The sequence below is a fragment of the Monomorium pharaonis genome, chromosome 2 (assembly GCF_013373865.1).
Source record: "Monomorium pharaonis isolate MP-MQ-018 chromosome 2, ASM1337386v2, whole genome shotgun sequence".
Lineage (NCBI taxonomy): Eukaryota > Metazoa > Arthropoda > Insecta > Hymenoptera > Formicidae > Monomorium > Monomorium pharaonis.
This window is the reverse complement of record NC_050468.1, coordinates 13,278,167-13,297,700: the sequence shown is the minus strand read 5'-3', so window position 1 is coordinate 13,297,700 and position 19,534 is coordinate 13,278,167. Positions and strand designations below refer to the sequence as shown.

The 19,534-nt window shown below is 37.8% G+C and overlaps 1 protein-coding gene and 1 long non-coding RNA gene across 3 annotated transcripts in view; one reads left to right on the top strand and one right to left on the bottom strand.

Annotated features, from left to right (window-relative positions):
- LOC105832292 (BMP-binding endothelial regulator protein) overlaps nucleotides 1–13,931 on the bottom strand; it is a 49,638-nt gene extending 35,707 nt beyond the window's left edge. For both annotated transcript variants that reach the window (XR_001138730.3, XM_012673110.3), the window contains exon 1: nucleotides 13,346–13,931. The gene's annotated coding sequence lies outside the window, so the exon portion shown is untranslated. The remainder of the gene's footprint in view (nucleotides 1–13,345) is intronic.
- The window catches only part of LOC118644342, a 37,177-nt gene extending 18,602 nt beyond the window's left edge, over nucleotides 1–18,575 (top strand). The window contains exon 2 of the long non-coding RNA XR_004962153.1: nucleotides 15,001–18,575. This is a non-coding gene — a long non-coding RNA (uncharacterized LOC118644342). The remainder of the gene's footprint in view (nucleotides 1–15,000) is intronic.
- Nucleotides 18,576–19,534: the final 959 nt, after the last annotated feature.

The window sequence follows — 19,534 nt, the reverse complement described above, 5'->3', positions numbered from 1 at the left end:
TTTTAATATGATCTTTATATTATTATTCAAGGTTAAGAGATGTGTCTATCCTTTTTATTTACTCTTTATCTCGCTCTATCGAGACAACGGACAGATAATATAAGTTTGTGAGCTTGTAACAATTTTGGACCTGATCTAGGCCAATTCTCAAGAAAGCTTTTCTCATACGTACATCATTTTTATTATATGTCAAAAAGAATTGATAATTATTTTATACAAGAACTTTTTAGGCAAAATTTTTTTCAAGCGTACATAAAATAAACATTTTTTTAATGTCCAAATATAAATATATTCTGAACGTCCAATAATGTAGGTATGTTCTTAAATCATTTGTATTATCTCCTTGGACATTTGGACAAAGTAAAGACCAAAAATCGAACGTTTATTGGATGTTGTGTGTTGTTTAGGCAAGAAGTTGAAACAACCGGTTCTAAGAAATCGATTTAATTCACAATAATTTCGCCAATATTAACAGTAAAGAACTAAAATCACAATAAAATATTAATACGATGTAAAGACATATAACAAAGTGTTTGAAGGCATGTTATCTGTACTCTTTTATTTTTTTTTGACTTCTGCAGCGTAAATCCCCGCGCGATATAAATATCGGAGTTGTTCTAAATAAAATATTAATTCGATTTTTTAAATTAATTTGTTCATTTGTGCCTTTAATGTCATTTTACATACATACAGTATATATAACTTGATTATCTTTCCGTTTATCATTATTCTTAAATTATCTATTTATATTAAAAAAATATTTTTATATAATTTTATTGTGTTTTTTTCAAGTTGGTTCCTGCACGTGTACGGTTTCAGCGGACGGTTTTTAGGAAGGATTCTAGGTTACCTCGGATATTTAAAAAGCGTGTTTTCGCGCCTCTCTGTGAAAATCCACGTTTCATCTATACGTTTACTGCGCCGCGAAAAACATCGCGGAACAAATTGCTTTTTTTCCCAGCTCGCAATATCGCGAAGAGCTCAGCCGCATTCGCGGATGGTCTGGAACTTGTTGCGTTTTTGAAGCTTGGTGTTGGAGCCTTCGAGACTTCAAGGAAGCACGAGCTAATCAACTCCAAACTTTTATTTTCAAAAAAAGAATTAATATTGTTTTTTTCCCTGAATTAATACTTATTATAGTTACTGAATATACAGCGCTGACAATTCTGTAATGAAACTTTCGGAAATATTATCGCGCGACGTATTTGTCAGCCACGAACTTTCTTTCCGTCCATTCCGACACGCGCGGTAGTGATGTACGATAATATCGGACACGCATTAAATTAATATCCCGGGAGGTCGTTTAACACGGTAATTGCTTCTTGTTTAACAATAATATCGGCAAGTTTTTTCACAAGTTGACGGGGAATACAGGCACGCATGTAGTTCTACGTTTAGTCATGTATCAATGCGAGCCCGTAATAATGAATTATCGTTCCGCTAAGCAGTAATAAGTGCTTGTTGGACGCGGTAATTATCCGTCGCGAATGGCAACGGTAATCGTTCATTTAGCAATCGTTTGTTGTAGGCTAATGCAACGTTAAGCCCGCCGTCGTTGATCTTTATCGCGGGCGGCGTTTACGATCTCTTTTCACGGCGGAGTATGGGCGTTCCTCGCGCCACGGCCGATAAGACACGTGTTTCAGATTTTCCGCGGTATAATACGGCGACGCGACGGCAACATGTAGCGTTTACGCGTTTGCTGTAATTATCAATATTGTTACGTGACCGCCGGCCGCGATCGAGAATTATAATTGCGTAGGTATAATGCGCACTTGGAATAATTGATAAACAATCGTCGCTGAGAAAATGAACGATTGGTATCCGCCGATTCGTTGCGATCGTTGGATTCATTGCGATCGCGGTCATGTCTACGGTTTCTTTTTCTCTTTAAAATTAGGAGTCGATCGCGCGTTGTGTGGTGGAAACTAATCAAGCTTGAGCTTCAGACGTTCGATTTGTGCAAAGGAGCGAGGTGCCGCGGCATTATTTTCGTCGAAAAAAATATTTGTCAAATTTCAAAGTTCATCCCGCTTTGTGGATGATTGAAAGTCATTAATAGGCGGCTTTTCGAAGACCTCTTTTTGCGCCGTGCGCGTAATAATTTATGCACATAGAAACGCGTAGCTCCGAACCGCTTTTCTGCCGATGAATCAATATTGAAATTTCAATGTTTGAACCGTTTGAGTGCTCAAGACTGACATGCCGCCCATCAATGTCATTTTTTTGCAAACCGCACGATTCTTGTTCACCGCCACGTGTAATAAAAGCTTGATTTAGAATTGTATGTTATTTTATAGTGATTTCCTTAAATAGTGTCAACATAAATTCTTTATACAAGCTCATCTTGTCTCTTTCAAATTCAAAGAATATTTACATCACGCATTTAAATTAAACGAGCCTTTATATTGTTCATGTATATGGCATACAGGATGTCGCGAAACAGGAATTCAAATTGTTCAATGCTAATAGACGCACGGAGACCATTTCTATGTTTATTCACGAGGGAAATGTTGTATCCTGAATCACACAAATATTGGAAGCTACGAACTAGACACGGAATAAAAAGAATATAAAATTCGAACATAAAAAGAATTATAAACTATGTAAAAAACTAAAGTAAAAAGCAGACGGTAGGTCAGTTAACCAAAAATTAACCAAAACACGTCTAAAAAAACAGGTTTTAAGCCCGTTTCTACCAACGTAGATTAATTTTAATCTTGGTTTAACTCACTTGTTATCTCGTTCCAGTTTCAGAAATTATAAAAAGATAAACAGTTGGTAGAAATGGGCTTCAGTCGACGAAGAAAACGGTAACATATTCATGTAAAAAAAAATCGTTCAAAAAAATTCTGTCAGGATGGTGTAAAATGCAATTAATTATAAGAATTAGTTTCAGTTGAATCAATACATATGTCTCTGTATCCTGCAAAACTCAATCGCAAGAAACTGTAACAAATGTTAAATTTTGTATACTATATGGTATTATGTATGGCTTTGTGGCGACATTGGGTCATACACGGAAAAAACAATGGTTTTATTAAAATATCTAAAAGTTTAGTTAATCATAGATTTGGAAACAATTTTATGAGACCATCAAAATAATTTTGAAGGACCGTTCAACCATGATAATAAATAAAATAAAAAGAATTGTATTTATAGAATATTTTAGTACATAAAATTTTAAAAGATTATATAATCAATACAATATTTGGAATTATTAAGTTAAATTGGAAGAACTATTAAATATTAAACTATTCATAAACTTGCAAATATTTATTTCTAACAAAAATCACATTTCTTTCGTATTTTGCCGTTTACAAAAACTTGTGCACGTTCATGATAATTTTGAATTTATATATTTCTTTAATTCACACTATTTTTTATATATAAATATATATAATTAAATACCACATTCTGTAAAATAATAAACAGAAACAAATTTCTAATTTACATTTGACTACATATGTACATGTTTACGAAACAAGTTTGATTTTGAATTGCATTTGTCATTTTAAATCGTACATAAAGATAATTTTATAGTAAAAATTTTTATGTATGATAGTAGCAACGGACCATAAGAAGAAACTTCAAAGAATTATATTATAAGTGATGTAAATATTACGATAATTTGATGAAAAACATAGGAAAAATTTTTATAATTTTTTTCTTGGTTTACGCTTACTACCATACTGTACCATAGTAATTTTTACCATAAAATTTTCTCCGTGTATACGATTAAAAGTTGCTTGTCGGATTGCGATTAAAAACAAAATCGCGATATTATAGCGATAAGTTGCAAGATCGCACATCTCTATGCAAAAATTACAGGATTACATTTGTGGCATACGTTTCCGAAATCGTGCCTCCGCGATATTAATATTTGAGATTCTTACGTCGTGTGTGCCATCTGCGCTCGCCGTGGAATTGAGAATGAAGTCACTTGCTTGCACGTAGCACCAAGCGAGAAATCCGCGACATCGTTTTTTGCAATCGCATAATCACACCGGCTGCGGCTGCGGCTGCAACGCGCGTTGATCACTTGCTGATGCACAGAAATTTTCTTTGATATTTCGACGGTTTGACTATGCCCGCGTTATAATCGCGTAACAATGGCGCTTAGATTTTTTCAAGTTACTTGCTATAGAAGAAACGATCGCCTCATCTTGATTGGGTAGACAGTCGAGATGCCTTTTTGAGAATAAATATCATATGTCCAGTATTTTTTAAACAAATCCGCAACAATTTTTCTTACAGAAAAAAATTATATATTTTATTTATTTTAAAATTTTTTAATATTATTACGATATTTGCTTTTATAGCATTCCTATTTAATTTTTGTGATAAGAGCAATTAAAATTTCGTGATAGTCTTTATAAATTAAAGAAAGTTCGCGAGATAGTTACATACATATAAATAGGAAACATATTTTTCATTATATCTCATTAGCTAGAATTCCTGAGGACGTTATCCGAGGGTGAATCACAACGTTGCTGAGAAAACAATGAATGGTAGAAATAAAACTCATCGTAAAGTGTGACCGTACGCGTTACACACAGCACAAAAATGTTGAAAATGCGAGCAACGAACTGAAATTGTGTAAAAAAAAAATATATATATATATATATATATATATTTCTATATATTTATATATGTACTTACACATATATAGGTAGTTTGGCAAATTTAGTCTTTCGACGAATTATATACTTTTACGTATGATTTCAAATTATATTCATGCAAAAGCTTACTTTATTCACAACTTATCGTACCGTTATAAATTTTTAGGCACCACTGATAAGGCAGCGACTAATTTTAGACGATGACAATCGCTTGTTGAGCGGTTGGTGCAATTTAAATTCATCTCACTCGACTACTATGGATATTTGTAAAAGAATTCAGTTGAAAAACTCGATAACTTTGGAGGAGATATTTTTTTCTCGAAAATTCCAGGAAGATATAATCTTATATTATAAAAAAACCCTACTAACAGGCTGTATTCTGAGAAAATAAAATAAAATACTCGCTTGTACACTGTTAAGTTTATTCTAATTATACCCAATTAGAGTTATATTTTATAATTTTCATAAGTCCTTACTACTTCTATTCAATATGTCGTTAATTTAAATGAAATAATATAAAATTGAATACTTTTACTAAAAAAATGTTAAATTTCATGCAAATTTTCAGTTTATTATTCATTAAGTGCATACATTAATGTGAATTACTTAATATGATTATTTTGAAATTAACAATAAACAATTCAACTACAGAATTGAATTAATTAGATAAAGATATTCTTTTAATGTTATGTATTAAAAGTAATAAATTTTGACATGAAAATTAAAAATAACAAAATATTATTTAATTGAAAAAATTTTAAATTTTATTCTTGAATGTTTAAATGCACTTACGTAAACTAAATTGTATTTTTCATTTATGTTCTAAAAATGTTATAGAATAGATAATTCTTGACTTTCTAATGCTTTTAACATAAAAATGATCTTGAATCTCAATTATGTTAAACTTGAAATTAATCATTAAAAGTAATAAAATTATATCAAAGATATATATTTTTTCCAATTAAAATCGTTTTGTTTACCAGACAATTGGATTTTGTTTGAAAAATAGTTAAACACTTAAATCTACGTCTCCATAAATGGCTTGAGATTTGCGTGTTTAGACCGTTCGCGCCGCCGTAGGCACAAAGCATTACACGTTGCAATCCGTTATCGCGGCCTTCTACGCTCGACTAAATAATATCTTATGCATCCTTCGCCCTTAATGGACGAGCCGAGTCCCGCTTATCTCTGATTTAAAGCAGAGGATAATACTTTCGATCGTTTCGCCGTCGTATAAGAATGCATCTGGTGGTCGGTGAGTCAAGGGTTCGGTGCACGAATAAGAATTCCATCTTACGTCCGCGTTGCCTTCCCTCGCTCTCCTTTCTTTCCTTCTTTTTTTTTCCCTCTCTGTCTTAATCCACCGTTTGGGCACATATAATAAAACGATCGAGGGAAAGCAAATGAATATTAAGACGATTACTTTAATGGATTTTGATTGAGACGATTTTATCGGGGCAATGAAAGTAAATATCCGCGCTCGGGCGGCCCGCTCGCCGAATTACGACTCGCAACGATTGCATCTTTTTAAGTTGCACCTTCGACCATTTATTTAAATTAAATTCGCTCGCGACAGCAATTACGAAGGGAGATATCTCGTTCGCTGAAAATTCGTAAAAAATAATCGGAGTTTATCGCTACGTTTTATTAATTGGGATATATCTTGAATCTTTATCTTTTAATTATTTATCATTCTATCAATCGAAGGTCCTTTGAGTCTCAGAAAGATCTGACCTAACTCGCACCTCCTTCAGCCCTCTCCTTCAGTTGTCAATTAATCGCGCGATTTCGTGAATCACTCGGGATGTTGTCGAAAGATTTTCAATTAACCTTACACGACGCGACAATATTTACACGCTGTAAATGTGTTAAAATATTAAAATTTATTGCACAAGAAAGATGAAGTGTCTCTAAATTTTCTACGATGCACGACGCGGCTGTGAGGAAGTTCAATTTACTTTTAGACGTCATTAATTCTTGCGAAATTCAATCTCGCAACGCGTAATCCACTTCGTCGCGAGAAGGCGGGACTTAATTTTCGAAGCGATACTCGATTATTATCCGTTGCCCATTCAGCGCGGGACTATGGACAAGGACGGAGATGAGACGACGTGCGCATACAGATTTAATCAAGCCGAGAAAGTTCGGCTATAAGAATTCGTTTATAAAATCGAAAAGTGGTATTAACGTAGAGCGCGCGATCCGCGACGATAATTAACGTCAGACATCTGAAATAATGTCTAGCATAGTGGAATGATAATTAAAAATATGGTAACTCTGGTATTCGTTCCCGCTGTGCAGAGATTTACATCGCGGAAATCAGAAAAAATGAAGATAGAAAGAATGAAGATAACTTGCTCGCAACTACTTCGTTATTTATCTTTATGTTTATTAGTATTGTGACTTATTTGATAAATTAAGTTTTCGACATGCGCAGCGTACACATCGAAGTTACTATACATTTATTAAAAATTAGAAATTCACACTTCAACTATTATCAAGAACAATACAATTATTTTCAAAAACAAAGTGCCAGTATAGGTAACCTTCTTCCATATTAAAAGTATATAGATTATCTAATTTACATTTAAAATTTTATAAAATTATTTTATGCTATAAAGAATAAAAGAAAATCGTAAGTATATTTCTCGACAAAGTTATTTAAAATGTTGCAATAAAAAATAAATTGAAAATACTGCATTAACGATTAAAGAATTAACTTACTGTCAACTTGATTATTTCGATAGTTTTCTTTCGTTGACAATTCATCAGGATACCGTTAACGGTTACGGTCGTCGAAAGTGATGATAATGGGGATCGAATCAAAAGCCATACACTGCAGATGCGAAATAAAAGATTCAGATAAGCCGCATGAATTTCATCGCGCAACAATAGCTTGACGACGTAGGCTGTTGCTTTAAGATGTAGTGTATTCGCTACTGCTTAATTGAAGTTTTAGATTAAAATGCAAATGTCCAATATATATGCGAGCTGACGGCACCGCTCTTGACCGATTGAAAAATATCAACGATAGATGCGGAGACATATGTCGCATCTCAAATTACCTGCTAGTCTGTCGCGTCAGTTTGAAAGAAAATATTTCTTACTTTAATCAGAAATTCCTTCTTTTTCATTGCGCCACAATTAAAATAACTTTTTAAATGTTAGCTTATTGGAAAGTGAAAGTTAAGCTTCAACTAAATGTCAAGAATTATATTTGTCTCATAAATTATTAATAAAAAAATTAATCATGTTGAAATAGGTATGTGTTAAGATATCACTCAACAATAATCTTATCTCTTAATTATTAATAATTATGGTTTGTATGTAATGTCGCGGCATAATTTCACGAAAAAAAATTATTAATTAATACGGTACGTGGGATACGAACAGTGCAATGGAAAGTCAACGACAACGATCCGCTTCCTTTTTATGTCAGTGTCAGGATGTACGAAGCTCATAATTTGTCGGTGCTTCTTGCGGTTGCTTGGCCTTTAAATGCATCTTTACTTTTCGACAAAGTCACTGACGTATACACGATTTGCGACATTAACAAGTCAAGCAAATCAGTATCGGAAATGTACTTAATAACGCGATTTTGGATAATAAGATGTATAAATTTATTACGATCTGTAATTATTTTAATTGTTAGAATAGTTATAGAAGAATCTAAGATAATTATTTACAAATATTAATCATTTTATTCTTAAACACGCAGAATAAAAATTGTACATTAAAATGATGAACTTTATTTATATGTCAATATTATATAGTTTGATTTTCTTTCCATAATCTCCATGAACATTTTGATAGCAATCTTATCCACGAAGGACGTCAGAATACAAGAAATTTGAGACACTGAGAGCGGCAACCGATTTGATTTTCACCGATTCTTACATCTGTAATGCTCGATTTAAACGTAAGCAAACGCAATAAACGAGATAAAACTTGATTTTACAAATTAAAAGTGCCATTGGTATCTCAATATCTTCTTCGAGCACAAGCAAATACTTTTACCGAATCGATTATTGCGCCGCCTCTATTTCGTATCCTCTGATATTTCCTCATTTTCTTTTCATTTGTCAAAAAATCCGGTCAAAGTCGCCGTGGGTCCTTTCTTTGTGGCACAAAAGAGCGCGTTCGTGCGCACTCGAGAAGAGCGCGTGCGATTAAGCTGGAGAGAGAAACCGTGTTTAAATCGAAAGGCGCGGAGAGAGAAGCGGGTGAGAGAGAGAAAGAGAGAGAGAGAGAGAGAGAGAGAGAGAGAGAGAGAGAGAGAGAGAGAGAGAGAGAGAGAGAGAGAGAGAGAGAGAGAGAAGGAAGGCTTCGACCTCGCATGCTCGTTCGCGCGGCTTTACCGGAGTAAAGTGCTTCTCGGCCGCTCGATCCCGAGGCCTCCGTGGAAGAAGCCGCTCTCGCGAGATCGTCCTCGGGAGATCGCGATCTCTTTCCTCCTCGATCGTGCCTCTGAGCCCGTGTTTTGCAGTCATTAAATCCGGTATAATCACAGCGAAGATTCTCGTCTCTATCGTTACGCGAGAATCAACTCACGTTACCTACATTAATCATACTTTCGTGAATGCAGGAACCATTCCCGTGTCGTTTACATTATAGCTTCAGAGTCTAGCTTTGTTTTTGTCTTAATTGTACGGCAGCGTAACAGTAACGAATAGATTTCTGTTGTCCTCAGTTGCAAACTGAATATTACATATTTTTTATCCGCGGATCGAGAATGTTGTATTATCAATCCTATTTGCGTATTGAAACGAATTACGTTCAATCCTCCTGTGCAGTTTTTATTTATAATAATGTTGCATTTAAATAGAATTTACGTACATATAAGCGCCACGAAGAGAACGCGGTAATTTCTTTACCGGGTCAACGTTCACTTACCGTTAGGAAGTCGAAGGTAAAGTTACGATTCTTATTTTCGCTATTTTCTCATACAAACTTTTCATCTTTCATAATTTCACTGCGGCACTTCAGGTGGACTGTACCATTCGTCTATTCCTCGTTTCTTTTCTCAAGGAAAAAGTGTTTGTAGTTAGGCTCTGCGATATGCAGCATAAAATATCCGTTTTTCTTTTCTCTTCTTCAAAAGTTCGATATCTCTGAGATTCGAACTGAAATGAGAGGAGCAACGAGAGATAGAGGAAAGGTAGCGGATCGAGGTACGCAATTTCAAGAGATCATCGCATTCGTCCTTCCACCTCCGTCACATATATTCGACGGAACGACGGCAACGGCGACGTCGTCGGTCGTTTTAGCGCCGCGCGTAAATATGAGCTCTACACGGCACGCTAATGACTCTAATCTATTACGTTCTACTCTACCTGGCGTGCCGCGAGCGCGAGCGCGAGCGCGAGCGCGACGCGGGGTAGGTAGACAATCAATCTTCGCCCATGTTACGGATCGAGAGTGTGGTGATCCGCACGGATCCCGGAGTCGATTCACCGCGAGAAATAGCGACGCGAAGGCGGCCGACGGCCCGCACTGCCGAGAGGTAACTGGAAGTAAGTGGCACGAGCTGTCGCGTGCAGCCACGCCGCCGCTGCGGAACGACAACACACAACATAACAGGTGCGTGCTGGATGCGCGAGGAAGGATCCGATGGGCGTACGCGTGTGCGTGCGTGCGTGCGAGCGTGCGTGCGTTAAGAGCCGTAGAGAGACGGGATGTCGCGGATATGCAAGACGTGCTCCAGTATTTGCCGCATAAAAATCACCGAAAAAAAAAACTCTCTCGCGATAATGGTACCGACCTTCCCAGCTTTTTGGTCCCGAGTCAAATAATCAGAAGCTGCACGGTTATCCAGTCAAATTAGCGCCGTGCTTATTCTACTCGCGGTATCTCTACGTAAATCCGACATCAAATATCAGTAAGAAATGCCATTGTTATCTTGGTGCTTTGCTTCCCAGCTTCAAACAATCAAAACGAACGGTTTTTCAGATGTTAAATAATTTCAAATTAAGTACATTGCATTTTGTAATATTCTGAATGCAATACATTTTTACATTAAATATGACGTAATCGAAAAATCTAATCGATTATGAGTAGTTAACTAATGTAGAATCAGATTTATACGAAAGGATTGAATAATTTTCAACCTGTTTTCTTTTTGTTGTACTTATAAACGTTTAAAAATTATTCAATACCTTCTTATTAAAATATTGCTTAAAATAATGATGTTCATTTCGTTGTTCCATTCTAAATAAATAAAATAATATTAAAACAAGTTTTTATTATTTTAATTATAAACTTTTTTAATATTATGTAGTTAATGAGTTTAATTTCCTCTAAGTTATTGCGTGCATGCTGTTTTAATATTCAAATCAAATAATTTTGTTTCGAAACAATTTCGTTATGTGTTTTGCATTACTCGACTTAAACGATCGAGAGCGGTCGCATGAGATTTATCGATTAAATTGTTATCCGTTTATCGATTTCGTTTGATTAATCGACTGAGTCCCGGTGGTTTATGCCTTGATTGATTAATCGGGTTGTTCCCATTGATCGGATAAACGATTAAACCAGTAATCTCTCACGTGGCTTGATAGATTTAATCGGATGAATCGGTTAATTGCATTCGATAAAATGTCTTTTCTTTCATTATTACATTTGCTTTTATAGAGAGAGAGAGAGAGAGAGAGAGAGAGAGAGAGAGAGAGAGAGAGAGAGAGAGAGAGAGAGAGAGAGAGAGAGAGAGAGAAACTTAAAATTATTTGCATATAAATTTTTATATTTTTCGAAAGAGACAGAAATTTTGTTAAAAAAGATTCGGTGAATATCGTGGCCATTTAATGCAAATTTGTAACTGTTCCTAAATAAAAAGAACGAAACATCGACGTCTGCAAGGCGAGAGCCGACGCGACGTGTCATGAAAGTCGATTACACCGATGGAAATCACGCTGTCGTGGATGACCGATTTCGTGATCTCTTTGAAATTACGTGTTCTTTTTTCTATTCGCATCCGCGCAATATTCTCTCAAACAAGCCACGACCTCGGAAACAATTAATTTTGAAAGTGATCCCGCAGTTACGCGCAAACGTCGATTGGCCGAGCGAGCGAGCGCGACGCGTTACGAATCCTGCCGAGCAGCTGACGTTGACGATTCCGCGCGAATTTCTCCGCTGAAATCCTCGCGGTTTCCGTGATTTTCACATAATAAAATTCACATTAGGACTGTTTTGTTCTAGACCTCATCGAAATGCTACACCGAACACGATTGATGTAAACAAAAGCCGATACTTTCATCCCGCATTTCGTTAAATGATGACTCACGAGCTTGAAATTCGATTAACCCGACGATTATTTTGCACTCGCAGCCAAGGTGAATAGAGTCGCGACACATCCGCAACATCCCGTCGTTTAACGCGAAACGCGTTAAATTTTGTGTCCGTTCAATTCTTATCTTATTCCAGGCATCAAATACCATCCTCGAGAAATGGAAAGAAATTCAGGATCTCTCTATTTCTTTTCTCTCTCTCTCTCGTTCAAGCGACACTAAATATACCTGGCAATAAATGTCTAGTAAAAATGCAGGAGCGTCCTAGAAGCAAACATTCGCCGTTAGGCGAGTCAAATAATTGAGAAGTCGAGTGTCTCACGAATTAGAGAGATTGGCTATCGCCGAACACGGGAATCACGTGTCTTCGCCTTCGCACGTGTCCCCGCCAATCAAGTCAGGTAACTCTCGCGCGGTGACTTACGCACTACGCGACTCGTTTTGCCTCCGGATGATATCACGTACTAAAAATCTGCTCGCTAGCCCGATCCATCCATCACACGCCGCTATAATCCGCATTCTTGGTGGTTCCATCATTTCCTCCCTCTCTTCCTCCTTTCCGTCCGTATCCTCGATGTAAAGATCACGCTTTAATTATCCCTTTTCTATATGTCTAACGCTCTAACTCTGCGAGGAAACCCACGCAGTGTTACGCGTGACTTATAGAAGAAAAACTCTTTAGTCGGCTTAATTTCAAATGTTAATTGTTTTTAATTTCTTATTAAATGTCAACAGAAAGTCAGCTTAAATATTAAAAGAGCTGACTAACAAAGATGATCGTGACAAATTTTAGAATAGTTGAGAATCGTTAGTTTTTTAATTGTCCATCAGCATTTTCATCAAGTGACTTATTAGTGTTATTGATTGTTAACGTTACATAAATAATTCATTATTTTTAAAGTTTCCATTATGTAGAGCATTTTAGAATGAATAAGTCTTTATAATTCCTATATTCCTTTTTCTTCATTCTTTATATTATATTTATACATGTATATCACTTCATTTTGTTTTCTTATTTTTTATCGTAGAAACTAAACGTGCTAACTAGATTTGTTACGTTTGACAATTTTGAATATGTAAAGCTTCGAAAGAATTCCGAATTTTCGAACCTTTAAAATTAACTTCAACCTTTAATGGGGTTCGAAGCTTCGAAGTTTGACTTCAAAGGTTGACTTTAAAGCTTCCGAAGTTTCGAATCCTTTCAAAGCTTCGAATATTTGAAGCTGTCAAAAGGTAACAGCCCCGCTGCTAACAAAACACATTTCCTTATACTTTGTCACGGGGTTTTATCTTCTCAAAGTGATTTTTCCTGGGATACAATCGGCTTCTTTTTGCAGGCCTGTCCGTCAGCCCCGCGCTTTGCGTCTCGAGGATCTCGTTCCTCGCGAGACGTGTATACCCCCCCGGCGAACGCGACAAGCGATCTCTTACACTCACCTGCGAGTATTCCCTCGTCGGCGCGCCCGCGCGCATACACTTGTCAGCCGTGCTCTTTCTTACACAGGCCTCCCTCTCAGGACCGCCGTCTTCGTCCCGGAGTCGTCGTGAACGCGGAGCACAGCCGGCGATGCACCACGTCGCGGAATCGCGTAACGATGATGGTGATGATGATGATGATGATGATGATGATGATTACGACGACGACGACACACCGCACTGTTCGCGACTGAGACGCGACCACGAGCGCAGGTAGCAGAAGCGTTTCTTTCACGCGCGCACTCGCGGCGCGAGCTCATTTGCACGCGGATCGGCGAAGACACGCGCGGATCCCCCGCGGCTGTCCTGTCCGGAGGCTGCGGCAGCGGCGTGAGCGGTCCAGTACCGTGTGCGTGTCCCCCGTCTCGACACCCGCGCGCGCGCAGCACCGTGGTCCTGACCTGTCGTGCGTTGTCGCGTACGCGGCGCGAGCTCCACTGCAGGCTACTCCAAATGATTCCGCGTCAGCTGCTCGTCGCAGCTGCACTGAAGTTCCGTTGCGACTTCCACCACCGTGTCAGCGCGAAGTAACAAAGATCACGCACGATCGCCGGGAGAAAGAGAGAGAAAATGAATGAGGGAAAAAAGGGTGGGGGGAGGGAAGACGTAAGGTGGCGGTGGTAGTAGCGGTGGTTGTGGTGGTGGCAGTGGTCGCGGAGGAGGAGAAAGAGGACGTCGCGGCGACGGAGAGTGGTCTTCTTCGCGAGAGACGGTGTGGAGGAATTGGGCGCCAGGGGGGGGGGGAGAGGAGAGCGGAAAAGCGCGTGCACGTGCGACGCGAGATCCGCGGAATAGAGATGATTGTCACAGGTGGAGTCTGAGGGAGGAAAGGGAGGGGAGGCGGGAGAAAAGAGAGAAAATATTCGTTAAACGTTAGATGTATTTGCTTTTCAGCGCCGTTGTTATTGCGCGAGCAAGTGTTAAAGAGCAGAGCCCGCAAAAGTTCCACGAAAAGTAACGTTTCTTGTAACGTCAATTAACTCTAATTTTTAAAAAGACATTCTCATCATATTCCAGAAATGATAAGTCCTCCTCCAAGTGTGCACATGTTTTTTTTTTTGTTTTTTTTTTTTTCGGTACCGTTGTCAAAGCACGTGTGGATCTGTCATGTTGCTGGTTTTTTTTTTATTTTACAGTATTAAATCTGAAAAAAGTTGCATGACATACTCTCCACATAGTCGAGCTCATAATCGTTTTCAATAAACATTATTTATTGAATGATTTATTTTTAATTTGAACTTTGAAGCGAGTGACACAAACTTTGTCCGTGATCCGATATCCCATTTTTTCGGTGTATTTAAACTAAATAGGAAAGCAATGATTTGTTCAAACTTTTTAAGGAGATGTTCTAATCACTAACAACACACACACACACATACACACATTTTTCTCAAATAATTAATAAAGTTAATACTTATAGAAAGAAAATCACAGACATACGTGTGGCTCTGACACGTCCGGCGCGACTTTACAGTCTCGACATTCAGCGATATATTAGTCTTTCGTAACGATTCTGAGGTCACGAGTTCCTTCTACCACCTACTTTTTTAGAGAGGGGAGCCAGATAAACAGATGTGCTTGTTTTATAGTTACGAGTAGATGTTACTTTGTTGCAGATGTCTCAGATCCACGTGTGCACACGGAAAACGAGAAACATGATAGATGTGCGTATGCGTAGTTCATTACACAGATGTAAAAAGTGATTAGTTTCAATCAGATACTAATATACATACATTACATCTATTTTAATTATTATTTCACATAAGTGCATATCAATATAGATAATATAAAAAAATGGAAATATTTACATTAATTTAAGAGCGTAAAATTAAATTAAAAATTGTAAGTAAGCACAATAAATGTGTTTGTGTGTGTGTGTGTGTGTGTGTTTTGTAAGATATATTGCCAAGTTTAAATTGAACGCGGTCAGAATGGCACGTGCGGGTTGCGCGCGTGGCTATGCAAGTCTTAGCCGAATCCGTCCCGCGTGTGCCGCGATGGAACGCAGCTGAAGAAGTGGGATGGGCTTTCATGGCCTCCGTGACGCGGAGGACAACAGAGATTGTTGGTGGATTATCCACCAACAGAAGGAAGTTGTTAACTTTTAAAAGAGAATCAAAGAAACTAAAAAAAGGAGTTTAATTAAAATGTAAAACAAACTATAATTTATTTGTATTTTGTATGTATAATGAAAATAATGCGATTTTGACTTTATTTCTTAGTCATTCATCAGTAGCAAATAAATCGAAATATAGATACATATACTTAATCAATTAAAGACAAGCTGTTGGGAAAGACAGACAAAAGGAAAGAAGAGATAAATTACATCAAAAATTGGACGCATGAGTAATACAGACAATGTAAATAATATAAAAATAACGAATGTGTCATGCGGTTTAAAATTGAAACAATATAATAACTCCACTTTCCATGGTAAGTTATTAAATAAAATAAAGTTAATTAAAAATAAAATATATCGTAACTAATTCTGTATTTAAAAGTGAGAAGAATGAAGTCAGAAAGATAAAACTTGAAGCGGTGTCAAAATATCTGTTGTAGACAAAATATTGTGTGCGTAACTCGTTTGATTAATTTGAAATTGACATATAACTATTCTTGATATAAATTATTGTTGATATAACTAATTATATGTAACTAATTATACGCGTTAACATAAATAGCAGTCATAAATAATAGTCAATTATATAGAATCAAGAGGACAAGATTCAAAACTATAATATACGTGTCAGAAATAATATATGCGTCCAACGGTTTTAATAAACTTCCTGCTTTTAATATAGACAAAAAGCAAATGATGCTTGAATGTCGGTTGATCGAAATATATTCTCGATGACTAACATGCGGCGTTATGTTTAAGCATTGTTGAAAGCACATTGAGTAAACAAAAATATGAATCATCGAGACACTTAGTTCTTTTATTAATCCTCTCCATTACATTTGTTTTTCAATGTACAACTTCTCAGAAAGTAATTTTTTTGTTATAATTTAATTTCTACATTTTCAGAATCTTAATATTATCCCAATCAAACAGATGATTCAATTCTACAATATGATTAGTTAACACTGAGTGTCCAATTTAATATTGTTAACATGTGTTCTCCGTTTCTAGCTTTGAGCTGCTTTTCGTTTGCCCCATTTACTTGACACTACTATCCTTACGGAAAAATCCTTTTGTAAGTTAGACCATTTTTCGTAAACTTTTATCTTCCGAGAATTTGGAGCACAAGGGATGCTTTTCTGTCCCGAAGAGAACATAAAGATGAAAAGGGTAGCTGAACTGAAGCTAAATGAGTAGCGGAGGGAGAAAAGCTTTATCTTTCATTCTTCACGAGTGGGAGGAGGAAGATAGATAGGACCTCTCGTGCGTGTGTATGTGCGTCAAGAGTGGACACACCGATATACTTATACATTTACATATTGACCAAGTGAATCGCTGGTAAATACCAGAGGCCCATAGCCGAGAGTGTATATAATTTGGTATGTGTGCGTTTGTGTATGCTTAACGACACGCCGCGAGGAACAGACCTCCTCGAGACACCGAGTGCTCGTTCGTTCTCCGAACTGAACGAGCCGCGTTTGGAATGCCCGCTTTCACGAGGACCGACAGATAGCCCACCACCTGGACTGCAGCAGCTCCCGCGGTGCCTCCGGGGCTCAACCCGCTGCGATTAGGTAAAAGCCGGTGACTTTCTATACTTTCAGCTCTTGACATCACGTCGTGAAGCGAATAGGCGATTACAGCAAGAGATATAACGTTTTGTATGTGTCTTTTTTTTGGAATATTTGGCGTTATTTGTGTAAAAACGTTTAATAAATATGAAATATTTCCTTTTTTCAAAAAATACTTTATGAATATGGCTCTCATAAATAAAAGTCGATGAGACCTTTAGAATTTATATTCCATAAGATTATTTCTTCGTCGCAATAAAAAACTTCAGTCAATTAACAATGTTATATGAATTAAAATTACATGAAAATATATATTTCTAATATTTTCTTTCAACTTCTAATTGACGGTAACATTTAAAAGATCTCCAGCAGATGGTCCTTGAGCGACAAGATGTGCAAATAAATCGTTTAATGATTGGGAGGTTGCAACAGACGTCTGACCATGCAAGGTCAAGTGGTTTCTTCACCGCGGCGATGTTTGAACCTTCCTGCGGTTCATTGATCTGAAGTGTAACCGATGATCGATGAGGTATTTAAATAAGTGTGCTGTGTTTCGTATCTAGGAAATTTGGCGGATGACAAACTCAATTGACCCGCCATAAGATGGATTAACATTGTACTAGTAGGCATCAGCCTTCTCTCTGCGTCGATTAAGGCCTAGACGCAAACGTTGGTGAGCATGTCATGAAGAAATATTTTATTTCCAGTTTACGATTATTAATTTCGCGCAACAACTGTCGCCCGCTATTCTTAATCTTTCACGAGATGTCGGACGATGCAAAACACAAATGTATCGTTATTACTCTTCCTCTGTAAATGTCAAAGTTATGTGATCCTAGGCATTTGGTAGAGTATCTGTAGATTCCCTTTCCTCTCGTAGATCACGTTGAGCGTGACCCATGTCAACGTAGAGCTCGCGATGGCTGTTAAGTAACACGCAGATCGAACGACGAAACGCGATGAAAGATCGAGCTGCAGGCAGCTGGGTCGGTTATTGTACAACATATCGAAGTCGCTTATCGGAGGACGGGATCCATCGTCTCCGCTCTGTCTCTCCCGCCGAGGTTTAACTCCCCGCGCGGCTGTTAGCGACCCAAGTAGATACTACCTGGCCGCCTCGTTAGCTGTCTTCGTGGAAGTGCGCCCTTGCTTTCTCGTAACAAGAAACCGAAGAGAGAGAGAGAGAGAGAGAGGCTGGTCCTCGAACTCTTTCCCTCCAGCCCTCTCTCCATTAAGTGCGATTATTATCATTCAAAAGCTAACGTTGCATCTTGTTAGGTCTCGTTATCTTTTTTTTTTTAATCACTTTACTATTGCATAATAATTTTGTTATTATGTTATATATGCCGGTGCAAATCAATCGCTATCAAGCGAAATCGATAGAATAACTTTGTGAATTGCTTGTTTAGGAAAATGTCATTCGAACACGGAAGACAACGTCGATCTCTTAACCCTCATTCAATCCACCCGTCTTACGTATGCTAATTCGTCCAAAAAAAAATTCTCATTTGCTTTTCGTTCACAATGCTAGCCGTTAGAGAGAACAGATAAAAAGAACTTTTACGTCATTTTAAATTAATCACGCTTGACTCCGTCCACCGGCTCGCACGCCGAATTCTTCAGATTGAACATCGGACTCGCGTGGATCTTTTCATCGATCTTTACGAAGTTGCGGCCGGTTGCGTTCACCGACTGCGGAAAGTGAACGAGAGATCGTGCCTATTGTTTGCTTTTGCTTTCTTTTGGCGTAACGGGCGCAAGGTCGCTTGAATTCCTCTGGCGCGTGTCCTCTGGCTCTTTCGCGTGTGGTCGAAACGAGGAATGGAATTTCGTGAGCGTGTCCGTGCCACATTTGAAAGGCCCGCCTTTCTTTTTCTCTTGCTAGGAACACAGATCGTGGTCCCCTTCTTTTTGTCTCTCCTCCCTCCTCCTCCTTCCTCCTGTACATCTATCTATTTCTTTCTCTTTCTCTTTCCGTTGCCTTTTCTCCATTTCTCTTATTCTCCTTGGCCGAAACAATGTTCACCCGCGCGCGCGCGTGTGTGTGTGTGGCCCGGATAATTAATCGCGATTTATTCGCCCCGACATTGTTAATTTTAACGAGCGGTGAAATACTTTTATTGGGTGCTTGAGCCGCGCCGCTCGAGGATAATTTGTACGTAAATGCGCGTTTAATTTAATTTATTTACGATGCGGAACGCCGGGTGCCGGTATGTCTGGCGCGATTTTTTTGCAATCGAAAACAGCGGCGCACCGTAAACCGTGATTTGCCGCTATCGCCAACTCGCGCATAAATGTGACGACGAGTATCTTCTCTGTACAGTTTTACCGTGATCTTTTATTGCGAAGGAGCGATGAAGGCTGCCACTTTCCATCTTAAAACTTAGCGTTTTATTAATAACCGTTTTTATTTACGAACTCTGAAGCAGCCTTGGCTAATTTTGAAACAAAAAATTACGA